The 25,038-nt window shown below is 38.1% G+C and overlaps 1 protein-coding gene across 2 annotated transcripts in view; it reads right to left on the bottom strand.

Moving 5' to 3' along the window:
* The window catches only part of TNFSF4 (TNF superfamily member 4), a 230,892-nt gene that overhangs the window by 43,856 nt on the left and 161,998 nt on the right, over positions 1-25,038 (bottom strand). The window lies entirely within an intron of this gene.

Below are 25,038 nucleotides of genomic sequence, written 5' to 3'. Positions count from 1 at the left end.
GAACAACCAGTACCAGACACTGCAAAAACATGCCAAATTGTAAAGACCATCGAGGCTAGGAAGAAATTGCATCAACTAACGAGCAAAATAACCAGCTAACATCATACTGACAGGATCAAATCCACACATAACAATATTAACCTTAAATGTAAATAGGCTAAATACTCCAATTAAAAGACACAGACTGGCAAATTGGATAAAGAGTCAAGACCTATCAGTGTGCTGTATTCCGGAGACCCATCTCATGTGCAGAGACACACATAGGCTCAAAATAAAGGGATGGAGGAAGATCTACCAAGCAAATGGAAAACAAAAAAAGGCAGGGGTTGCAATCTTAGTCTCGGATAAAACAGACTTTAAACCAAGAAAGATCAAAAGAGACAAAGAAGGCCATTATATAATGGTAAAGGGATCAATTCAACAAGAAGAACTAACTATCCTAAATATATATGCACCCAATACAGGAGCACCCAGATTCATAAAGCAAGTGCTTAGAGACATAAAAAGAGACTTAGACTCCCACACAATAATAATGGGAGACTTTAACACCCCACAGTTAACATTAGACAGATCAATGAGACAGAAAGTTGACAAGGACATCCAGGAATTGAAATCAGCTCTGCACCAAGTGGACCTAATAGACATCTACAGAACTCTCCACCCCAAATCAACAGAATATACATTCTTCTCAGCACCACACCACACTTATTCCAAAATTGACCACGTAGTTGGAAGTAAAGCACTCCTCAGCAAATGTAAAACAACAGAAATTATAACAGTCTCTCAGACCACAGTGCAATCAAACTAGAACTCAGGATGAAGAAACTCACTCAAAACTGCTCAACTACATGGAAACTGAACAACCCGCTCCTGAATGACTACTGGGTACATAACAAATTGAAGGCAGAAATAAAGATGTTCTTTGAAACCAATGAGAACAAAGACACAACATACCAGAATCTCTGGGACACATTTAAAGCAGTGTGTGGAGGGAAATTTATAGCACTAAATGCCCACAAGAGAAAGCAGGAAAGATCCAAAATTGACACCCTAACATCACAATTAAAAGAACTAGAGAAGCAAGAGCAAACACATTCAAAAGCTAGCAGAAGGCAAGAAATAACCAAGATCAGAGCAGAACTGAAGGAGATAGAGACACAAAACCCTTCAAAACATCAATGAATCTAGGAGCTGGTTTTTTGAAAAGATCAACAAAATTGATAGACTGCTAGCAAGACTAATAAAGAAGAAAAGAGAGAAGAATCCAATAGACACAATAAAAAATGATAAAGGGGATATCACCACCGATCCCACAGAAATACAAACTACCTTCAGAGAATACTACTAAATACCTTAATACTAAACACTCTACGCAAATAAACTAGAAAATCTAGAAGAAATAGATAAATTCCTTGACACATACACCCTCCGAAGACTAAACCAGGAAGAAATTGAATCCCTGAATAGACCAATAAAAGGCTCCGAAATTGAGGCAATAATTAATAGCCTACCAACCAAAAAAAGTCCAGGACAAGACGGATTCACAGCCGAATTCTGCCAGAGGTACAAGGAGGAGTTGGTGCCATTCCTTCTGAAACTACTCCAATCGATAGAGAAAGAGGGAATGCTTCCCTAACTCATTTTATGAGGCCAGCTTCATCCTGATACCAAAGCCTGGCAGAGACACAACAAAAAAAGAGAATTTTAGACTAATATCCCTGATGAACAATAATGCAAAAATCCTCAATAAAATACTGGCAAACCGAATCTAGCAGCACATCAAAGAGCTTATCCACCATGATCAAGTAGGCTTCATCCCTGGGATGCAAGGCTGGTTCAACATATGCAAATCAATAAATGTAATCCAACATATAAACAGAACCAAAGACAAAAACCACATGATTATCTCAATAGATGCAGAAAAGGCCTTCAACAAAATTCAACAGCCCTTCATGCTAAAAACTCTCAATAAATTAGGTATTGATGGAACGTATCTCAAAATAATAATAGCTATTTATGACAAACCCACAGCCAATATCATACTGAATGGACAAAAACTGGAAGCATTCCCTTTGAAAACTGGCACAAGACAGGGATGCCCTCTCTCACCACTCCTATTTAACATAGTGTTGGAAGTCCTGGCCAGGGCAATCAGGCAGGAGAAAGAAATAAAGGGTATTCAATTAGGAAAAGAGGAAGTCAAATTGTCCCTGTTTGCAGATGACATGATTGTATATTTAGAAAATCCCATTGTCTCAGCCCAAAATCTCCTTAAGCTGATAAGCAACTTCAGCAAAGTCTCAGGATACAAAATCAATGTACAAAAATCACAAGCATTCTTATACACCAATAGCAGACAAACAGAGAGCCAAATCATGAGTGAACTCCCATTCACAATTGCTTCAAAGAGAATAAAATACCTAGGAATCCAACTTACAAGGGACGTGAGGGACCTCTTCAAGGAGAACTACAAACCACTGCTCAATGAAATAAAAGAGGATACAAACAAATGGAAGAACATTCCATGCTCATGGATAGGAAGAATCAATATCGTGAAAATGGCCATACTGCCCAAGGTAATTTATAGATTCAATGGATCCCCATCAAGCTACCAATGACTTTCTTCACAGAATTGGAAAAAACTACTTTAAAGTTCATATGGAACCAAAAAAGAGCCCACATCGCCAAGTCAATCCTAATCCAAAAGAACAAAGCTGGAGGCATCACGCTACCTGACTTCAAACTATACTACAAGGCTACAGTAACCAAAACAGCATGGTACTGGTACCAAAACAGAGATATAGACCAATGGAACAGAACAGAAACCTCAGAAACAATGCCACATATGAACAACCATCTGATCTTTGACAAACCTGACAAAAACAGGAAATGGGGAAAGGATTCCCTATTTAATAAATGGTGCTGGGAAAACTGGCTAGCCATATGTAGAAAGCTGAAACTGGATCCCTTCCTTACACCTTATACAAAAATTAACTCAAGATGGATTAAAGACTTAAATGTTAGACCTAAAACCATAAAAACCCTACAAGAAAACCTGGGCAATACCATTCAGGACATAGGCATGGGCAAGGGCTTCATGTCTAAAACACCAAAAGCAATGGCAACAAAAGCCAAAATTGACAAATGGGATCTAATTAAACTAAAGAGCTGCTGCACAGCAAAAGAAACTGCCATCAGAGTGAACAGGCAACCTACAGAATGGGAGAAAATTTTTGCAATCTACTCATCTGACAAAGGGCTAATATCCAGAACCTACAAAGAACTCAAACAAATTTACAAGAAAAAAAACAAACAACCCCATCAAAAGTGGGTGAAGGATATGAACAGACACTTCTCAAAAGAAGACATTTCTGCAGCCAACAGACACATGAAAAAATGCTCACCATCACTGGCCATCAGAGAAGTGCAAATCAAAACCACAATGAGATATGATCTCACCCCAGTTAGAATGGTGATCATTCAAAAGCCAGGAAACAACAGCTGCTGGACAGGATGTGGAGAAATAGGAACACTCTTACACTGTTGGTGGGACTGTAAACTAGTTCAACCATTGTGGAAGTCGGTGTGGCGATTCCTCAAGGATCTAGAACTAGAAATACCATTTGACCCAGCCATTCCATTACTGGGTATACACCCAAAGGATTATAAATCATGCTGCTATAAAGACGCAAGTACACGTATGTTTATTGAGGCAATATTCACAATAGCAAAGACTTGGAACCAACCCTAATGTCCATCGATGGTAGACTGGATTAAGAAAATGTGACACATATACACTATGGAATACTATGCAGCCATAAAAAAGGATGAGTTCATGTCCTTTGTAGGGACATGGATGAAGCTGGAAACCATCATTCTCAGAAAACTATCGCAAGGACATAAAACCAAACACTGCATGTTCTCACTCATAGGTGGGAATTGAACAACGAGAACACTTGGACACAGGAAGGGAGGAAGGGGAACATCACACACCGGGGCCTGTCATGGGGTTGGGGGAGGGGGGAGGGATAGTATTAGGAGATATACCTAATGTAAATGATGAGTTAATGGGTGCAGCACACTGACATGGCACCTGTATACATATGTAACAAATCTGCACATTGGACACATACCCTAGAACTTAAAGTATAATAAAAAAATAAAAAATAAGTAAATTATCAGGATGAATTTTCCTCTTTCCCCCAACACCGAGGTAAAGCCAGATGAGTTTCCTTGTTTTCCAATTCTATGGGACAGATTTGTGTTTAGTTTAACCTTAAACTGAGGATTCTATGGGACAGATTTGTGTTTAGTTTAACCTTAAACTGAGGACATAGCTCTCTGGTATCCAAGTTTTATTTGTGGGTCACTTATTAGATCCCCACCTTAGACAAACCTTACGCTTTATCCCTTGTCTTCTAAGTCCTGTACATCCATCATAACAAAATTTTGAGGCTATCAAGGTTTGTCAGATACTCTTAGATGAAATCTTCTTTGATGCTCATTTGCCCTCGAGGTGCCCACTTTCACTTAGATTTTAACCTCTGTGGATGCCTTCCTCTCTTGCTGACACAAAGATGGAATTTAAAAAATATCCTTCGTATTCTATCCATTTCTTTTGGTTATTTTCAATAAGAGAATAACCACCAACACCTAACCTCCCTGTCTCTGGAACTGGGCAATCTGCAATTCCTTGTTTTAAATTTTTGATATTTTCCTAAACAAGGAACCTGCCACAGTGTAATAACAATAATAATAGTTGTATTAGCCAATAATAATAATAGCTAATGTGAACAGTATCCTGGGTACTGTGAAATGCGTTTTGCTTATATAAAGTTATCTAATCCTTACAATACCAGGGCAAAGTCAAACCCAGATAATCTGACTCCAGAGTCTATGTTACTAACTATTACACATTCTGCCTATGGGGACATGAACAACAAAAAAGTTTCAATTCCATATGTATAGGAGGAAAATTATGCAAATCTTTTCCAATTTAATGCAACCAGTGAAAACTCCAAGGCATGCCAGGAATTGCCTTTCCAATACTAGGAATGAGTTACACACAGCCTTATGATGGGATCTATGCTTGACTGAGATACACCAGCTACATAGATGGGGTTGCAGGTACAACCTAAAGCCAAAATGGTGATCACGTTTTATTATATATGTCACGTCTTTAATGCAGAGTGCCTATACTGGACCCAGCTTTGAGAAGGACACTGAGGCTGCCTCTGATCCCAGTGAGAAAGAGAGTTATAACTGATTGTCAGTGTCTGCCATAGAGTAAGATGCAGAAGTGCCATCTTTGGGATATTCCTGACCTAAAGACGTGGAACAGGGCAAACCCCAATCCTTGAGTTGGATCCTCCTGCCACCTATGCTGGCCAACTGAGCCAACCTTCCCCAACCCCCTAAGTTCTGCCTCAGATCTCCTCTACTTGTCCTACTTATAGTAAATGAAAAGACATACACAAATGGGTCTAAAATAATTCTCTTTCTAGTTCCTTCCTTTGGGCTGCATTTCATCTGACTTTAATACAGCTCTGCATATAAACTGACTCATGTCTTCAGAACTGAGAAGAAACTAGGGTCAGTAGAATAAAAAATGAACTTAGAGGATATGAATCTTTGTAGAAAGTCTGTTCTAAGTGGAAGCTGTCTTGAGTTTTCTGTGCTTTCTATAATACTGGGAGGTATTTTGAGAACAGTGGCAACAAATGTAAGTCCTGAAATCAGTCTGCTGGGGTTTGAATCTTAGATTTACAATGCACAAGCTATTTGACTTTGCGTAAGTTACTTACTCTTTCTAAGTGTATGTTCCATCATCTATAAGATGGAAATATAATTTTACCTATATTATAGAGTTGTTTGTAGACCAGCAATTCCCAAACTTTTTTAAATCTCAGGACCTCTTTATACTCTTAAAAATTATTGAATCTAACTCTTAAGAGCTTTTATTTATATGTTATATCTATTGATATTTACCACAGCAAAAATTAAAACAGAATTTTAAAAATATTCATTTAAAAAATAAACTATATTACACGTTAATGTAAATAAATTTTTTATGAAAAATGACTATTTTCTAAAAATTTGATGAGTAGAGTTTTGTGCTTTGATTTTTAAAAATATCTAGCTTAATAAAAGACAACTGGATTCACATGTCTGCTGCATTCAATCTGTTGTGACATGCTGTTTTGGCTGATATGTATGAAAAAAATACTACAACTGACTACAAATGTGTAGTTAGAAATGAGAGAAGTACTTTAATATCTTTTTCAGATAATTTGGATATTATCATTTGATTACACAATAAAACTCAACAAGTAATTTCTTAAAGGTTAGTTGCCAGATAGAATCTAAAACCATGTGAATGATCTTATGATACTATCACAATAAGATCCATTAATATCTTGCATTTTGAAAGGATCTTTTACCCATACATAAATTTGTAGCATAATACATTGGTCATTTTTAAAATATTGGTTCACTGAGTTATCCAGATCTTCCAAACATTGACCCATTGCATCATGCAATACCAAAAAATAAAAATTAAATTAAAAAAATCACATGGCCAACGCAAAGCCAAAGCAGGGAAATATCCTTCCATGTAGTTCCACCTTTTCACAGAGTAGAATTTCCCTAAGAATGTGGTTTCAGGGAAAAACCAGGGCCATCAATGCAATATACTACAAATTATATCTAAGATCACGTCCATCTCTAATAAAAATTACTGTGTATTCTAAATTGAAAGGATTATTCATGTGGTTTTCAAAAATATTAAGACTGTTGTTTATTTCTATAACTTTTTTCAACTTCACTTGAACCTATAAAAGGAAAGAAAGAGGAACAAAGAGAGGCAATGAGAAAATTATGAAAATGAGAACGAAGAATGGCATAGGGTGTGGGATGAGGGATGTGAAAAAGAAGGAGGTGGGAAGGAAAGGGGGAAGAGACATGTGAGAGAGAATGGACGGTTAAGAAAATGAGGAAGGGACATTACAGGGAAAGGAAAAGAAGGAAGAGAAGAAATTAATGACTGTGTTTGTTCTTGGAGAGCCCCATCAAAATGCAACCTGGACCATCAAGTTATTAGAAGCCCATTAGACAAAAATTTCACTCATTCCTAGGAACTAGGTTTATACAATAAATCTACTGTGATTCTACCCAGAATAAGCTAGATGGAAATGATAGTTTAATACACATTAAATTTTTAAAAATCCACTGCAATTCTACCCAGAATGAGCTAGATGAGAATGATAGCTTAATACACACTAAAATTTTAACCTTTCCATAAAACTGATTTAGTATCAAATGTTTAACTATTTTGAATCTTGCAGTTTTTTTTATTATAAAACAAACCAAGTTTCTTAGAAGATTGACCGTGTCTAAAAATCGAAAGTAAAATTTTAAAGCATACTCTTTAAATTATTAAACTTATTTTTGACCACACTTTCAGGCCATATTTACAGCACTACTTCATCTTTTCACATTTACTGACTAGTGTTCGCACTTTCAGACTATTAGTCTTTGATATGATACTAATTTTGACAAGGATATTAAAGTGTTTCTAGCATTTTGTCCTATTTTCATTTTGTATGCACTTCCCATATTGGCATATGTCTTCTTTATTAAATATTTTCTGTACTATAATTTTAGGCCTAGAAACAAAGAAATGTGTGAAGAGGTCACCTAATTTAGCAAACAAGAAAAAAAAGTCTTCCAATGTCTTTATTTTTATTAAAGTGTTATTACGACAAAGATTAAGAGATGTTTATAACTAGAGTTAGAAAGCTACTTAACCTCCAGAAAACAGCCAAGAATCTGAAACCAGAATGATTAATACTTTCCTTCTGTTGAGCTTGTAAACTCTGAAACTGGTTTGAACCAATTTGTGTTTGGAGGCAAGTGAAGTGTGGGAGGTTAGAGCACAAAGACTCAGGCATCTGGGTTCCAGCCCAACTCTGCTACTCATCACCTGGACAAGTGACCTAACCTCCCTATCCTTCTCTTGCCTTATCCATAACAGAAGGAGATCAGAAAACCACAGACCTCTAAGCTTTATCCCAGCAATAATGTCTTACAAAATATTCTTTGTCAATTTTCACTGAGTTTTTTTCTTCTTATTGCCACATAATCCATTAAAAGTCTTGAGTTTTTTCATCCTTTCCCATCATCAAGCTTAATTATCTGTCAATGGTACACATCCCAAAGCATCCATTAGATGAACATTGAAAACGAATCCTTTACTTCCAGGGAAAGAAAAATCCAGAGGTCTGGAATGCATTTGATGTGGTAGGCACTGTGCTAGATGTGTCGTAGATTATGTTGTTTAATCTTTACTGCAATCCCTTGAGGGAAATTTAATTATCTTTTTAAACGGAAAAACTCAACTACATTTACTAAGTTGCCCAAAGTCACTAACTCCTTCATTCATTCATCCATTTAATAAACATTTACAACTGCTTGCCCTAAGCCAAACATTAATTAAGGAAAATACTATAAAAGAGTATTCAAATGAAAAAAAAAAAAGCCAAACAACTAATGTAATGGGTAATTATAAGAACTATGAAGAAAAGAAGTAAGTGGAAGCTAAGGAGTGAAGGGCAACCTGCATGATATGAAGGAGAGATTCAGGCAAAGATTTGGAGAAAAGGAACAGCATGCGCAACCATCTGGAGGCAGAAACACAGCCAACAAGTAGTGGAGCTAGGATGTAAAATCAGATCTGTTACATGCAAGTTTTTGTGCCTTTCCATCACGCCCACAAAATGAAGATGCACTTCATTTATTTCTGTGGAATCAGCTGTGAGGATAAAAATTTCAATATATCTTCAGCAAAAAACAAATTTGTACTCCATCATTACTGAAGACAGTAGTCTAGAAAAGAAGGCTTCAAAGGCTTCTGATTAAAAATGAAGAAAACTTTTCCAGACTGAGCTATAGAGAAGCTTGTAGAAGCACCTTCTCTTGAAAAGAAGCTCAAGGTACAGACTCATATAAGGTGTTGATGAGTAAGAATGTGCTCCAGCCCTAGTGGCTTTGAGACTCATAATTTAGTGGCAAAATTCATTTTTTCCAGACATCATATTATTGAAAAGAATGCAAAGAGAGGAATGAGGTATTACTTTTTTTAGAGGACTTTATTACTCTTACTTGTTCATTAACTTCTACTTTTAGAATCAGAGAATCATGGCATTTCAAGTTGAACGAGAACTTTTTCCTAAGATATGTCCCATTGGAATGCATTGACCATCCATTGATCCTACCACCACCCCTACTTAGATTCACAACATTCCTCAGTGATTTCAGAAGCAATATGCTAAAGTCCATCTCTGCAAATCTGCTAGCCAGCTCCCAAGTACAACAACAAACACTGATCACCTCCCTCCTTGTAAGTTAACCTCCCTTCATGTATACAGATGTCCCCCTCCCAGGTCCACCCTCTCCTCCCCTCAGGGTCCAGCCATGGAACTTTCTATATTGATCCTCCTTCTGCAACTCTTCACCTAGCCTGCCTTGTTCTATAATGTTATCTGTCCTTCCTGAGAATGGATGATTTGTTTCCTACCCACACTGTCTTTCCCAGACTGTACTCACATTCCCCTCTACTCAAGAGCAACTTCCACTCCCCAGGCATTTGTATCTCATCTATTTACTGTGATTAGGAAGACAGCCTAGAAAATTTTTTCAGAGTAACTGGAATGTCATGTGATACTGAAAGAAGACACTGAACTGGGGTGTGGGGAGGAAGAAGGATGGGATGGATAACTTCAGACCTTTTATAATACGGCAGAGTAGACAGCCTCAAGGCACAGAGAACAGAGCAATCATCCATTGCTTGACAGCATCTTCAAGCCCCTTAAGAGGAAACAAGACTTACATAAAATATAGAATCATTTTTGTATAAGGTGTTAGGAAGGGATCCAGTTTCAGCTTTCTACATATGGCTAGCTAGTTTTCCCAGCACCATTTATTAAATAGGGACTCCTTTCCCCATTTCTTGTTTTTGTCAGGTTTGTCAAAGATCAGATGATTGTAGATGTGTGGTATTATTTCTGAGGGTTCTGTTCTGTTCCATTGGTTTATATCTCTGTTTTGGTACCAGTACCATGCTGTTTTGGTTACTGTAGCCTTGTAGTGTAGTTTGAAGTCAGGCAGCGTGATGCCTCCAGCTTTGTTCTTTTGGCTTAGGATTGATCTGGCAATGCGGGCTCTTTTTTGGTTCCATATGAACTTTAAGCAGTTTTTTCCAATTCTGTAAAGAAAGTCATTGGTAGCTTGATGGGGATGGCATTGAATCTATAAATAACCTTGGGCAGTATGGCCATTTTCATGATATTAATTCTTCCTATCCATGAGCATGGAATGTTCTTCCATTTGTTTGTATCCTCTTTTAGTTCGTTGAGCAGTGGTTTGTAGTTCTCCTTGAAGAGGTCCCTCACGTCCCTTGTAAGTTGGATTCCTAGGTATTTTATTCTCTTTGAAGCAATTGTGAATGGGAGTTCACTCATGATTTGGCTCTCTGTTTGTCTGTTATTGGTGTATAGGAATGCTTGTGATTTTTGTACATTGATTTTGTATCCTGAGACTTTGCTGAAGTTGCTTATCAGCTTAAGGAGATTTTGGGCTGAGATGATGGGGTTTTCTAAATATATAATTATGTTGTCTGCAAAGAGGGACAATTTGACTTCCTCTTTTCCTAATTGAATACCCTTTATTTCTTTCTCCTGCCTGATTGCCCAAGCCAGAATTTCCAACACTATGTTAAATAGGAGTGGTGAGAGAGGGCATCCCTGTCTTGTGCCAGTTTTCAAAGGGAATGCTTCCAGTTTTTGCCCATTCAGTATGATATTGGCTGTGGGTTTGTCATAAATAGCTATTATTATTTTGAGATACGTTCCATCAATACCTAATTTATTGAGAGTTTTTAGCATGAAGGGCTGTTGAATTTTGTCGAAGGCCTTTTCTGCATCTATTGAGATAATCATGTGGTTTTTGTCTTTGGTTCTGTTTATATGCTGGATTACATTTATTGATTTGCGTATGTTTAAACAGCCTTGTGTCCCAGGGATGAAGCCTACTTGATCATGGTGGATAAGCTCTTTGATGTGCTGCTAGATTTGGTTTGCCAGTATTTTATTGAGGATTTTTGCATCGATGTTCATCAGGGATATTGGTCTAAAATTTCCAACTGAGGACGCAGCTCCTCACCAGCAATGGAACAAAGCTGGACAGAGAATGACTTTGACGAGTTGAGAGAAGAAGGCTTCAGACGATCAAACTTCTCCAAGCTAAAGGATGACGTTCGAACCCATCGCAAAGAAGCTAAAAACCTTGAGGAAAAGATTAGACAAATGGCTAACTAGAATAATCAGTGTAGAGAAGACCTTAAATGACCTGATGGAGATGAAAACCATGGCACGAGAACTACGTGACACATGCACAAGCTTCAGTAGCCGATTAGATCAACTGGAAGAAAGGCGATCAGTGACTGGAGATCAAATGAATGAAATGAAGAAAGAAGAGAAGTTTAGAGAAAAAAGAGTAAAAAGAAATGAACAAAGCCTCCAAGAAATATGGGACTATGTGAAAAGACCAAATCTACGTCTGATTGGTGTACCTGAAAGTGAGGGGGAGAATGAAACCAAGTTGGAAAACACTCTTCAGGATATTATCCAGGAGAACTTCCCCAACCTAGCAAGGCAGGCCAACATTCGAATTCAGGAAATACAGAGAATGCCACAAAGATAATCCTCAAGAAGAGCAACTCCAAGACACATAATTGTCAGATTCACCAAAGCTAAAATCTATACCTTGCAGGAATAAAGGTTACCTTGCAGATTCCCAAAGACGTATAATCAGGCTAATGATGCATTCAATTGTAAGTTTAAGTGTTCCCTTTATTTTGAGTGTTTTTATTCAAATAAGTTGCAACTTTATTGTTCAGAGAAATAGTCACTGAATTAAAATCAATGAAAAATTCGAAAGACTATTTCTTTTTTTAAGTCTTGGCTGAAACTGGATCCCTTCCTTACACCTTATACAAAAATTAATTCAAGATGGAATAAAGACGTAAATATTAGACCTAAAACCATAAAAACCCTACAAGAAAACCTGGGCAGTACCATTCAGGACATAGGCATGGGCAAGGACTTCATGTCTAAAACACCAAAAGCAATGGCAACAAAAGCCAAAATTGACAAATGGGATTTAATTAAACTAAAGAGCTTCTGCACAGCAAAAGAAACTACCATCAGAGTCAACAGGCAACCTACAGAATGGGAGAAAATTTTTGCAATCTACTCATCTGACAAAGGGCTAATATCTAGAATCTACAAAGAACTCAAATAAATTTACAAGAGAAAATCAAACCAACAAAAAGTTGGCGAAGGGTATGAACAGACGCTTCTCAAAAGAAGACATTTCTGCAGCCAACAGACACATGAAAAAATGCTCATCATCACTGGCCATCAGAGAAGTGCAAATCAAAACCACAATGAGATACGATCTCACCCCAGTTAGAATGGTGATCATTCAAAAGCCAGGAAACAACAGCTGCTGGAGAGGATGTGGAGAAATAGGAACACTCTTACACTGTTGGTGGGACTGTAAACTAGTTCAACCATTGTGGAAGTTGGTGTGGTGATTCCTTAAGGATCTAGAACTAGACATACCATTTGGCCCAGCCATTCCATTACTGGGTATATACCCAAAGGATTATAAATCATGCTGCTATAAAGACATGCACACGTATGTTTACTGAGGCACTATTCACAATAGCAAAGACTTGGAACCAACCCAAATGTCCATCAGTGATAGACTGGATTAAGAAAATATGGCACATATACACCATGGAATACTATGCAGCCATAGAAAAGGATGAGTTAATGTCCTTTGTAGGGACATGGATGAAGCTGGAAACCATCATTCTCAGGAAATTATCGCAAGGACGGAAAACCAAACACCGCATGTTCTCACTCATAGGTGGGAATTGAACAATGAGAACACATGGACACAGGAAGGGGAACATCACACACTGGGGCCTGTCGCGGGGTGGAGGGAGTGGGGAGGGATAGCATTAGGAGATATACCTAATGTAAATGATGAGTTAATGGGTGCAGCACACCAACATGGCACATGTGTACATATGTAACAAACCTGCACATTGTGCACGTGGACCCTAGAACTTAAAGTATAATAATAATAATTTAAAAAAAAGAAAAGCTAAGATCTATATCTTGCAGGAATAAAGGTTACCTTGCAGATTCCCAAAGACCTATAATCAGGCAAATGACGCATTCAATTGTAAGTTTTAGTGTTCCCTTTGAGTGTTTTTATTCGAATAAGTTGCAACTTTATTGTTCAGAGAAATAGTCACTGAATTAAAATCAATGAAAAATTTGAAAGACTATTTTTTTTTGAGCCTTGGCTCTCCTTTTGATGCAGGATTTTTTGCTCTTTAGTTCAGCTAAAATCCGGTTCTTGTGTCACAACCAGGAAAAATTAGGTACGTGGACACATTGAAAGGTGAGGAGAGCAGAATTAAAAGAAAGCTCTCAGAGAGAAAAGGGGGACCTTTTAACAGGCTTCCACCTCACAGATTGAATACCAGGCCACCAGACATGAGCTCAAGAGGCCAGGCTTCTCCCCACTTTATAAGGCGTGGATGCCAGGTGGGTCCACCCCATTGTCCCAGTGCACAGGTGGGCCCTTAGTCTGAGCCACTCCATATTGATTTATTTCCCTTACTATGCATGTGTTAAGGGACAGAATATCTTTGAACTTGACACGAGTTATAATGCACAGTAAAGTAGGAAAACCCAAGGAGCTTGTCTACACATACTACACGTGTTAAGTGACAGAATTTTTCACTGTAGGCATGTTTAGGCAAGCTCCCTGTGCACAATGGCCTGGGCAGCATTTGGCTGTCTCCTTCTCTATCACTTTTATGAGGTGCATAACCTTTTAAAAAAAGTGTAAAAGTTATGTTTATTTTACTGTATTGTTGCAAGAACACTTAACATGAGATCTCTTAACAAATTTTTAAGTGTACAATAAGTTATTGTTGAGTATAAGTACCATGTCATTCAGCAGATCTCTAGAGCTTATTCATCTTGCTGAACATAATGCCTGTCGACTACTAACCCTCCATATCTCCTTCCACTCCATTTGTTTTATTTGTTAAAATTATTTCCCTTCAAATTATTTTTTATTTTTAATTGTGGCAAAATATATATAATAAAATTCACCAACTTAAAAAAATATATAGAATCATTTGTTGGGACTGGTAGGTGCTATTGATGCATATATTTTTCTGCTGAAAAGCCATTCCTTTCCTAAGTAATTTAAATTCAGATCAGAATCTAATTACAAGCCATTCGAGTCAATAATCTGACTAACCATCCATCCCCAGCCCCTATGTGTTTTAGTTACTTTCGAATATTTCTACAAGTAGTCTCCTCATCTTAGCTTCAACACTCAATGGTCAGGGTTCATCACCTTTCTACAGAATCAATTCCATCTATAGATTACTCTAGGAAACACCTTCCTTGCAATGTCTTCAAATCCAGCTTCTGATCCTTGGTTCCCTTATATTTGTAAGTTAAGTGCCTAGGAATTCCAAGGCACAGTGTTTTCTGGGGCTTCCTGTAAAGCAAGCATCAGTTATTTAAAAAAAAAAAAAAAGAGGAGATAGTGCAGGGTTTGGTGATAAAATAAGGGGTAGAAGAACTAGAAAAAAAAGATGTTAAGAAATATTTTGCATGTGTACCCTCATGTTTGTCATAGCACCCCCATGTTTATTGTTTATTCACAATAGCCAAGATATGGAATCAATCTAGGTCTCCAACAGCAGGTGAATGGATGGACAAAATATGGTATATATACACACTGGGCTATTATCTAGCCATAAAACCAATAAAATCCTGCCATTCGCAGCACCATGGATGGAACAGGAGGACATAATATTAAGTGAAACTAGCCAGGAACAAAAAACTAAACACCAGATATTTTTACCCATATGTGGAAGCTAAAAAAAAGTTGATCTCACAGATGTACAAAATAGAATGAATGAAGGATATTAGAGACTGGGAAGGGTAGGAGGAAAAGGGAATTAGGAAGAGGTTTGATATCACTTGGATGCAAGGTTCATTCAACATACATGATATGGTTGGGCTGTGTCCCCCCATCAAAATCTCACCTTGAATTGTAATAATCCCCATGTGTCAAGGGTAGAGCCAGATGGAGATAATTGAATTATGGGGGTGATTTCCCCCATACTGTTCTCATGGTAGTAAGTCTCATGACAGCTGATGGTTTTATAAATGGGAGTTGTCTTGCACAAGCTGTCTTGCCTGCTGTCATGTAAGATGTGCCTTTCTTTCTCCTTTGCTTTCCACCATGACTGTGAGACCTCCCCAGCCATGTGGAATTGTGAGTCCATTAAACCTCTCCTTTATAAATTATCCAGTCTCTGGTATGTCTTTATTAGCAGCATGAGAACAGACTAATACAATATGCAAATCAATAAATGTGAATCATCACATAAACAGAACTAAAGACAAAAACTACATGATTATCTCAATAGATGAAGAAAAGGCTTTTGATAAAATTCAACATCCAAGGAACATACTTTAAAATAATAGGAGCCATTATATGACAAACCTACAGCCAACATCATACTGAATAGGCAAAAGCTGGAAGCATTTCCCTTGAAAACCAAAATAAGTGTCCACTCTCACCACTCCTATTGAACATAGTGTTGTAAGTCCAGGCCAGAGCAATCAGGCAAGAGAAAGAAACAAAAGGCATGCAAATAGGAAGAGAGGAAGTCAAACTATCCCTGCTTGCAGATGACGTGATTCTATATCTAGAAAATCCCATAGTCTCAGCCCAAAAGCTCCCTGGGCTGAAAAGCAAGTTCAGCAAAATTTTGGGATACAAAATCAATGTACAAAAATCAGTAGCATTCTTATACACTAATAGCATCCAAGCCAAGAGCCAACTCAGGAATGCAATCCCATTCACAATTGCCACAAAAAGAATAAAATGCCTAGTAATACAGCTAATCAGGGAAGTGAAAGATCTGTACAATGAAAATTACAAAACATTGCTCAGAGAAATCAGAAATGACACAAACAAATGGAAGAATATTTCATGCTCATTGATAGGAAGAATCAATATCATTATAATGGCCATACTGCCCAAAGCAATTTACAGATTCAATGCTATTCCTATCAAACTACCAATGACATTCTTCACCGAACTAGAAAAAACTATTCTAAAATTCATATGGAACCAAAAATGAGCCAGAATAGCCAAGGCAATCCTAAACAAAAAGAACAAAGCTAGGGTAATCACATTGCCCAACTTCAAACTGTACTACAAGTCTACAGTAACCAAAATAGCATGGTACTGGTATAAAAACAGACACATAGAACAATGGAATAGAATAGAGAGCCCAGAAATAAAGCTACATACCTACAACCATCTGATCTTTGACAAAGCTGACAAAAACAAGCAATGGTAAAAGGACTTCCTATTCAAAAAATGGTGCTGGCATGCACACATATGTTTATTGCGGCACTATTCACAATAGCAAAGAGTTGGAACCAACCCAAATGTCCAACAACGATAGACTGGATTAAGAAAATGTGGCAAATATACACCATGGAATACTATGCAGCCATAAAAAATGATGAGTTCGTGTCCTTTGTAGGGACATGGATGAAACTGGAAAACATCATTCTCAGTAAACTATCGCAAGGACAAAAAACCAAACACCGCATGTTCTCACTCATAGGTGGGAATTGAACAATGAGAACTCATGGACACAGGAAAGGGAACATCACATTCCAGGGACTGTTGTGGGGTGGGGGGAGGGGGGAGGGACAGCATTAGGAGATATACCTAATGCTAAATGACAAGTTAATGGGTGCAGGAAATCAACATGGCACATGGATACATATGTAACAAACCTGCACATTGTGCACATGTACCCTAAAACCTAAAGTATAATAAAAAAAAAAAAACACAAAACAAAAAATGGTGCTGGGATAACAGCCTAGCCATATGCAGAAGATTGAAAATGGACCCCCTCCTTACACCATATAGAAAAATCAACTCAAGATAAATTAAAGACCTAAATGCAAAACTTAAAAATTCTTCTTCCAGGGGGAAGATAACCTAGGCGATACCATGCTGGACATAGAAAATGGCAAAGATTTCACAACAAAATGCCAAAAGCAATTGCAATAAAGCAAAAATTGGCAAATGGGACCCTAAAGAAGCTCTTGAACTAACAAGCTTCTTCACAACAAAAGAAACTGTCAGAGTAAACAGGCAACCTACAGAATGGGAGAAAAATATCTTCAAACTCTATATCTGACAAATGTCTAATATCCAGAATGTACAAGGAACTTAAACAAACATACAAGCAAAAACACTACCCCTTTAAAAAGTGGGCAAAGGACATGAACAGACACTTTTCAGAAGAAGACATACATGCAGCCAAGAAACATGAAAAATACTCAATATCACTATTCTTTAGGGAAATAAAAATCAAAATCACAATGAGATCCCATGTTACATCAGTCAGAATGGCTATTATTAAAAAGTCAAAAAATAACAGATTCTCATGAGGTAGTAGAGAAAAGGGAACACTTACACATTGCTGGTGGGAGTGTAGATTAGTTCAGTCATTGTGGACTGAACTCAGTTTTCTCGCCTGAAAATGCAGGGAGAAGTTTTAGAGGCAAAAAAAAGGGTATTAGATGAGCCCTAAGACCTCAGGGGTATAGAGAACAAAATAATTGGCTTTGGCATCATTCTAATTCAAACTCCAATTCTGCCACTTTGTGTGTGTGATGTTCTGTCACTGAGAACATGTTAAGCTTCCCTGAGCCTGTTATCTCCAAGATGTTGATGGTGATTGCTACCTCACTGAACTACTATATAATTAAATGATGTCTCAAATATCCATTCTTGACACTCAAGAAATGCAACTTTCCCTTTCTTCCTTCTTTCAGTAATCCACTCCAGTATTTAACACGTCCAATTCACATCAGAGTTATGCCTGCCCTCCAGAGCAGGAACAAAAATCTGCTGGCCCAAGGATCTATTAATAACTGTTGACACCCCAAATTAATAGCATCAATTTTGAACTTTCAGAAGGAAGCAAATAAGCCATGGTGGGAGGACAGTTAAGAAAAACTCCCTATATATTTGGGTTTTGCTCTCTCAGTCTTTCAGGGTAACCAAGACCCAGTTAAACGCAGGGCATAGGAATCTTAATTCTTCTCTCAACTGAAATCATCTGTCCACCCACAGTGTCACAACAAATAAGGCATCTGATATTTATGAAAAGTTTTCAATATGTTCTGTCACTTTTTTTCCCCCTAACTTCATTCTTGCAAAGACCCTCCAGGGCAGGTAGAGCAGATCCTGTTATCCTCATCTAACAGAAGAGATGTCTGTGACCAAGCAGCTTGGAACAGAGCTGAAAGAAAGGTGCAGGTCTCTTGTCTTGCACTCCAAGTTTCTTTCTGCTAAGTCATGATGTCCTCAGTGTCTATTTGTCCTCACTGGGAGGAGTCCAAAGTGACAATAAGAGAATCGGCTCAGTGGGACCAGGCACGTGGCTCACACCTATAATCCCAGCACTTTGGGAGGCTGAAGTGGGTGAATCACTTGAGTCCAGGAGTTCGAGACTAGCCTGGCCAACATGGTGAAATCTCATCTCTACTAAAACCACAAACAATTAGCCAGGCGTGGTAGCACATGCCTGTAATCCTAGCTACTTGGGAGGCTGAGGCAGGAGAATCACTTGAACTGGGAGGTGTAGGCTGCAGTAAGCAGACATCATGCCACTGTACTCCAGCCTGGGTGACAGAGCACCACTCTGTCTCAAAAAAAGAAAAGAAAAAAAGAGAATTGGCTCAGTGGTTGAGTCAAACTCCAAAAGTCAGTTTCCTATTACCTGGCCCCCACATTCAACAACTAGCTTCCTTCCTTCTTTCTTTCGTTCTTCATTCCTTCCTCCCTACCTTTTTTATTTCTTAAGAATAAGTACCCAGAATTGAGTTAAATAAAACCCCATTTTGTGGCACACTATCATTATCAGTCAAGGTAGGGCCTCTTGTTGGTTGTATCTTACTTTATTATATTTTCATCTTTATTTCCCATCTACGATCCCACTTCCCTTTTCCCCTCCATAGACATTCTCCTTCCAATCCACCTTTCAAACATCTACTTAGAGATATTTTTAAAATATATGGCATGTTTTATGTTGGAGTTTCAATTTAAATAAAAGCTATTAAATCTAAGTGTTATCCTGTTTCTCAAGTTATTTTGATTCAATATTATATTTCTGAGGTCTATCCATGTTGCTAAATGTAAACTTAAATTATTATTTTTAACTGATACTGAGAATCTGATCATACAATCACACTTTATATATTGCCTTGGCAATCAATGGTCATCTAGTTTGCTTCCAATTCTTTGCTACCACAATTACCACTTGGCTGAATACCCTCATAAACATTTCCTTAATGACTTCGCTGGGATATATTACTAGTAACAAAGGTGCTAGTCATGAGTACAAGTATGCCTAATTTCAAAAATTATGTCAGGGTGCACTGCAGAATAGCTGTACCTGTTCACACTGTCCCCAGCAGAGCATGAGGAACCCAGTCCCCTATCCCCACCAGCACTTGATATTATCTGACTTTCTCATGTTTGCCAAATGATGAGTGTAAAGTAGTATTGTTATTTTGAACAGCATTTCCTTGATTACTATTAAGATTTAGCATCTCTTCAGTATTTACTAGCCATCAGGATTTCTCTTTCTGCCAATTGTCTAGCCACATCATTTACCTATTTTTTCTATTGAATTTACTATCTTTTCTTGATTTGTAGGAGTTCCTTTTACCTTCTAGCCATTTATCTCTTCTGGATTTAGACCTTGCTATGGCACACATACTTCCTATTTCTACAAAAGTCAAGAAAAAACTTTGTTGGGAAAGTGAAATAGAATGGAGCCTAGTCTTACCAGAAACCTCTCCCCAACCCCAACACATTCCAGAGACTATTAATGTAGTTTCAGAGATCATTTTATACCCAGTAAAGCTACTGAGCTGCCTGTTCAACCAATTTCCTTATTCTCTGTCCTCTGCCACATTTCAACAGTGTTACTGGAACTCCCTAGAAAAATCCTGTGACCCCCTGATCTGAATATATATATTGACTTCTTTTCCCTTTGCATGAAGAAGACTGTGCCTGAAGTTCTTAGCAAGGGACTAGGAGCATCCATTTGTCTTTTATCCACAGGACAGACCATACATTTGGAAAGTAAGCATGTGTTCTGATTACTCTCTATCCACAGCATTAGTAAAAGAGAAAGTCTGCACTACTCTCTATTCACAGCATTAGTAAAGGAGAAAGTCTGCAGCGTATAAAGAGTACAGGATGGCTGAGCACATGATGTCTGAAACTGCTCAGATGAGATTGGCAACAGTTTATTAGTCACATATACTTACAGGCCGAGGGAATGAGTATGCCCATGCCATGAGGGACCACACAGGGACAACAGAGTGAGCCAGCAGAGGCTGTGGGAGGCAGGCTTAGAAGTGACAAGAGAATGGGGTGACCCTTGTTTCCTGTGGGAGGATGTGATTTGCTTGCTTGAATAATTTCATGGGCTGCAGGAAGGTGAAACCCATTAGGTGGAAGACCAGGTAGGGTGAAGCTGGTCTGGCTGATACGGGAACTGCCCAAGTGAACAGCCTTTTGCATTGCATGAGACTCTGTTAACAGCAGGTGACATCTGACAAGAGTAGGGGAACTTACAGCCAGGCCTTTGGGGGCCTGCAAGTCTCAAAGATGTCAAAGAAGCACTTGGAATTTTAGGTCTTACAATATGTAATGCTTAGAGTTTCACAATGAGAAGTCTGTTTTTTCTACTAATCATGCGTGCTTGCCTAGAAATATATGGAAGAAAAATGTGCCCCTCCCAGTCTGAAGAGTGAGATTAGAGTGTTATAAGTGGATAGCACTCCAGGCCATAGTATTTTCCCGGAGGATAAAGTTAGAGTGGTCAAAATACTCATTCTCCTTTTAAAATGATCATCTGGTTATGACAGAAGTATTCCTGCTTTTTAATCCACCCTCCAAACACCAAGAAACTGAGCCAGTATGGGGGCCCCGAACCATTCAGCTATTTAGAGACTCTCTTCTTTAGGCAGGACAGAGGAAACGGAAAATAACAGGATATTGCTTGACAATTAGTTTTATAGGAAATAGAGAACAGAATTCTTTGGCTACTAGTAGGTTCATTTTGCTTTGAGTAAAAGAATTAGAGTAGCACTGAGATCAGAGAAGGAATTCATTCTCCTGTGGTGGGCAGAATAATGACCTATGAGTATGTCAGCTCACATGGTCAAGGGATTTTGCCAGCATGATTAAATTAAGGAATTTTAAAGATTGGGGGGATTATCCAGGTGGACCCAATCAAGTCACGCGAGTCCCTAAAAGCAGAGGACCTTTCCAGAAGTAGATGTGACAATGGGCAAATAGTCAGAGAGATGGAGTGATGTGGTTTTTGAAGATGGAGGGAGGAACCATGAGCCACTGAACATGAGCAGGCTGTAGAGACTGGCAAAGGCAGGGAAGCAGAGTGTCCCCTGCAGTCTACCAAACGAGTGCAGCCCTGCTTTGAGACTCATGTACTTCCAATCTACAAAACTGTAAAATAATAAATTTTTGTTGTTTTAAGCCACTAATTTTGTGGTACTTTGTTATATTAGAAAGCTAAGACACATCCCTAATTTTGAAACAGTTTCTATAAGCTTTATGAAATTAACCAGGTAAGAAGTTGGTGGGGGGGGGGGGTCACAAAAATAAACCAAGCTTGTGGCACATTCCACATTAATCATGAGGTCAGCTTGCTCTCTGACCTGCTTGCTCATAGTTGCTTAATGCCTATTGCCCCAGGATCAAATAGACCTCTCACAAGATGGTAGTTCCCCTTAACTACTCTATAGACAACAACTTAAGCACTGTGAATTGTTAAGTTCCATTTGAGATATTCTTCCAGGTCCTACACATCAATGAAACTACTGATTCAGCTGATCTGAAGGACCCCACAGAAGACAACTCACCAAAGAATACAGTTTCCACAGCCTGATTATTTCATCCCCCTTATCCCAACCAGTCAACAATCCCATCTTCCAGCCCCTTACCCTCCACAGTCCTCTTAAGAGCTTCAGCCCAGAACTCCTTGGGCAAGTGGATTTGCGGGTCTCTTCCCATCTCCTCACTCACCACCCTGTGATTATTAAATTCTTTCTCTACTGCAAACCCTGCTGTCTCAGTGTAATTGGTCTGTTACTGTGCAGTGGGTACATGAACCTGTTGGTCCAATTTTGGCAAGAATAAAAATAGGCATCTAGCTATCCCCAAAACAAAACATGAAAAAGCTAGTCACAACTTCCACCTGACAAAAACCTTAGCCCTTCCACTTTTATATCATCACCCCCTGCCATATGTCCTCTCCACTATCTGCTCATGCCTACTCATCAACACACAGTGGTGGCATCTCTGCTTCTTCTCTCCTTTGATCCTGAGTCCCAGGATACACTAAAACCTGCCCATTCTTCTCGTATCCCTGTCTTCCCCATATCATGGGTTTGTGGTGAGGCTATTTTGCAGTCCCCTCTTTTATGTCACTGCTTTCAGTTTTGTCCCCGTCTACTTCACAACCATTTTAATCATTGCTCTGTCTCCTTAGAGTAGGCTAGGAAATGTGTATCTTGATAAATCATTGCAAGGAGTTTTCAAGAACAGGGAGCAGCTTCTTGCAATTTCCAAATTATGTCAGTTCACTAAGCTTTTCAGCAGCCCCTTCAAAGCCACGTTTTCTTCTCCTGATCTTGTAAATGTTTGCACAGTGATGAATCAATATTAAACATTCAAAGAGTAAAGTTTACATAAACTCTCAAAACAATGCATTTGGCAGAATAAAATTAAGTCTATTGTTTTGGGAGTTACAAGACTAGAATCAAATAACAACATTCCAAATGAAACAGATTATGTATTACGTCTTAGGGCTGAGTCCCATGTCTGGTATGACATGGTAGAAATGAGGGAAGTGTCAGCTAGACAGTACAACAGTTCCTAAATACAGCTAATTCCATTTAAGCAAAAGCTTTGAGCTAGAGATGACTATTAAAACATAAACCCTTGAATTAGAAAAAATTGGGGGGAGCACATGGAGTTTTCCATTATGTTCACAGCCGCGCAAATGACATTTGGATATGCGTACACAGTAAGTTACTTTGTACAATGTAGCATAGCATAATCTGAATATCTTTTTGCAGATTGTGTGCTTGTGTATGTGTGTGTGTGTGTCTATAAGAAATGCATGCTTATAGAGTGTGTTACTTCTCAGTTCTGTTTCTATGTAATTGGATCTTTTCTTTCCCATGCTATTTTAGAAGGACATTGATGGATAAACCTGATGCAATCTTAATTTTATCTAATGTGGTCTTAACTCTATCTATATGATGACTAGTATGGGCTATACTAGATCAGTAGTTTTCGAACTAAATTTTTCACTTCTACAGAAAAGAAAAGGAAACAAGTGAACATAACTTAGAGGGTCCCACCACAACTTTAATCAAAGCAGCTTCCTTTTAGTTGTTTTCTCTTTGATTTTGGCATATTCCACTTCAAAATAGCAAAAAGTAGACATTACCTTCTTTTAAAAATGTTTTAAAACCACTGGACTAGGTGATCAATAAAGATACTAATCTGTGGTTTTATAGATAAAAATTATTTTGCTGTTGCTGATACTATATTTATTATTTTTCCTGAATATTTAATTTCTCATTGAGACAATATTTGCTTTTATAGAGATTATTCCAGGTTCCCTTGCTTTCTTCCTCATTCAGAATATTCAGTTACTACAAACAAAATGACAAGCTCTTTATTTGCTTTGTTTTGTTTTGTGTGTTCCTTTTAACTGACACATAATAACTATACATATTTATGGGGTACAGCATGATGTTTCCATACATGTATACATTGCATAATGATTAAGTCAGGGTATTTAGCTTATCCATTACTGCATATGTTTATCATCTATTTGTGGTGAGGAAATTCAAAATACTCTCTTCTAGCTATTTTGAAATATACAACATTGTTAACCATAGTCACCCTACTGTGCAATAGAGCATCAGAACCTATTCCTTCTATCTAACTGTAACTTTTTACCTGTTGACCAACATCTCCCTAAGACCCCCTTTCTTCTCCCTTTCCCCTCTGCTGACCAATATTTTACTCTGTACTTCTATGAGATCTACTTTATTAGATTCCGCATATGAGTGAGATTATGTGGTATCTGTCTTTCTGTGCCTGGTTTATTTCACTTAACATAATGTCTTCCAGGTTCATCCATGTTGCCACGAATGATAGAATTTTATTCATTTTGTTGCTGAATAGTATTCCATTGAGTTTTTGTACTACATTTCTTTTTTACCCATTCATCCACCAATGGACACTTAGGTTGATTTCATATCTTGGCTGTTGTGAATAGTGTTGCAATAAACATGGGAATCTCAAATACTGACTTCATTTCCATTGGATATATGCTGAGTAGGGGAATTGCTGGATCTTATTTAGGGTAGTCCTATTTTTAATTTTTGAGAAACAGCTATACTATTTTTTTTATTTTACTTTAAGTTCTGGGATACATGTGCAGAATGTGCAGGTTTGTTACATAGCTATATATGTGCCATGGTGGTTTGCTGCACCTATTAACTAGTCACCTTGGTTTTAAGCACCGTATGCATTAGATATTTTTCCTAATGTTCTCCATCCCCTTGCCCCCAACTCCCCAACAGGTCCCAGTGTGTGTTGTTCCCCTCCCTGTGTCCATGTGTTCTCATTGTTCAACCATTTGACCCAGCAATTCCGTTACTGGGTATATACTCAAAGGATTATAAATCATTCTACTATAAAGACACATGCACACATATA

This window comes from Nomascus leucogenys, chromosome 12 (genome assembly GCF_006542625.1).
Source record: "Nomascus leucogenys isolate Asia chromosome 12, Asia_NLE_v1, whole genome shotgun sequence".
In the NCBI taxonomy this organism is placed as follows: Eukaryota; Metazoa; Chordata; class Mammalia; order Primates; family Hylobatidae; genus Nomascus; species Nomascus leucogenys.
The sequence above is the reverse complement of the archived record's forward strand: the minus strand, read 5'-3'. Positions and strand labels throughout refer to the sequence as shown.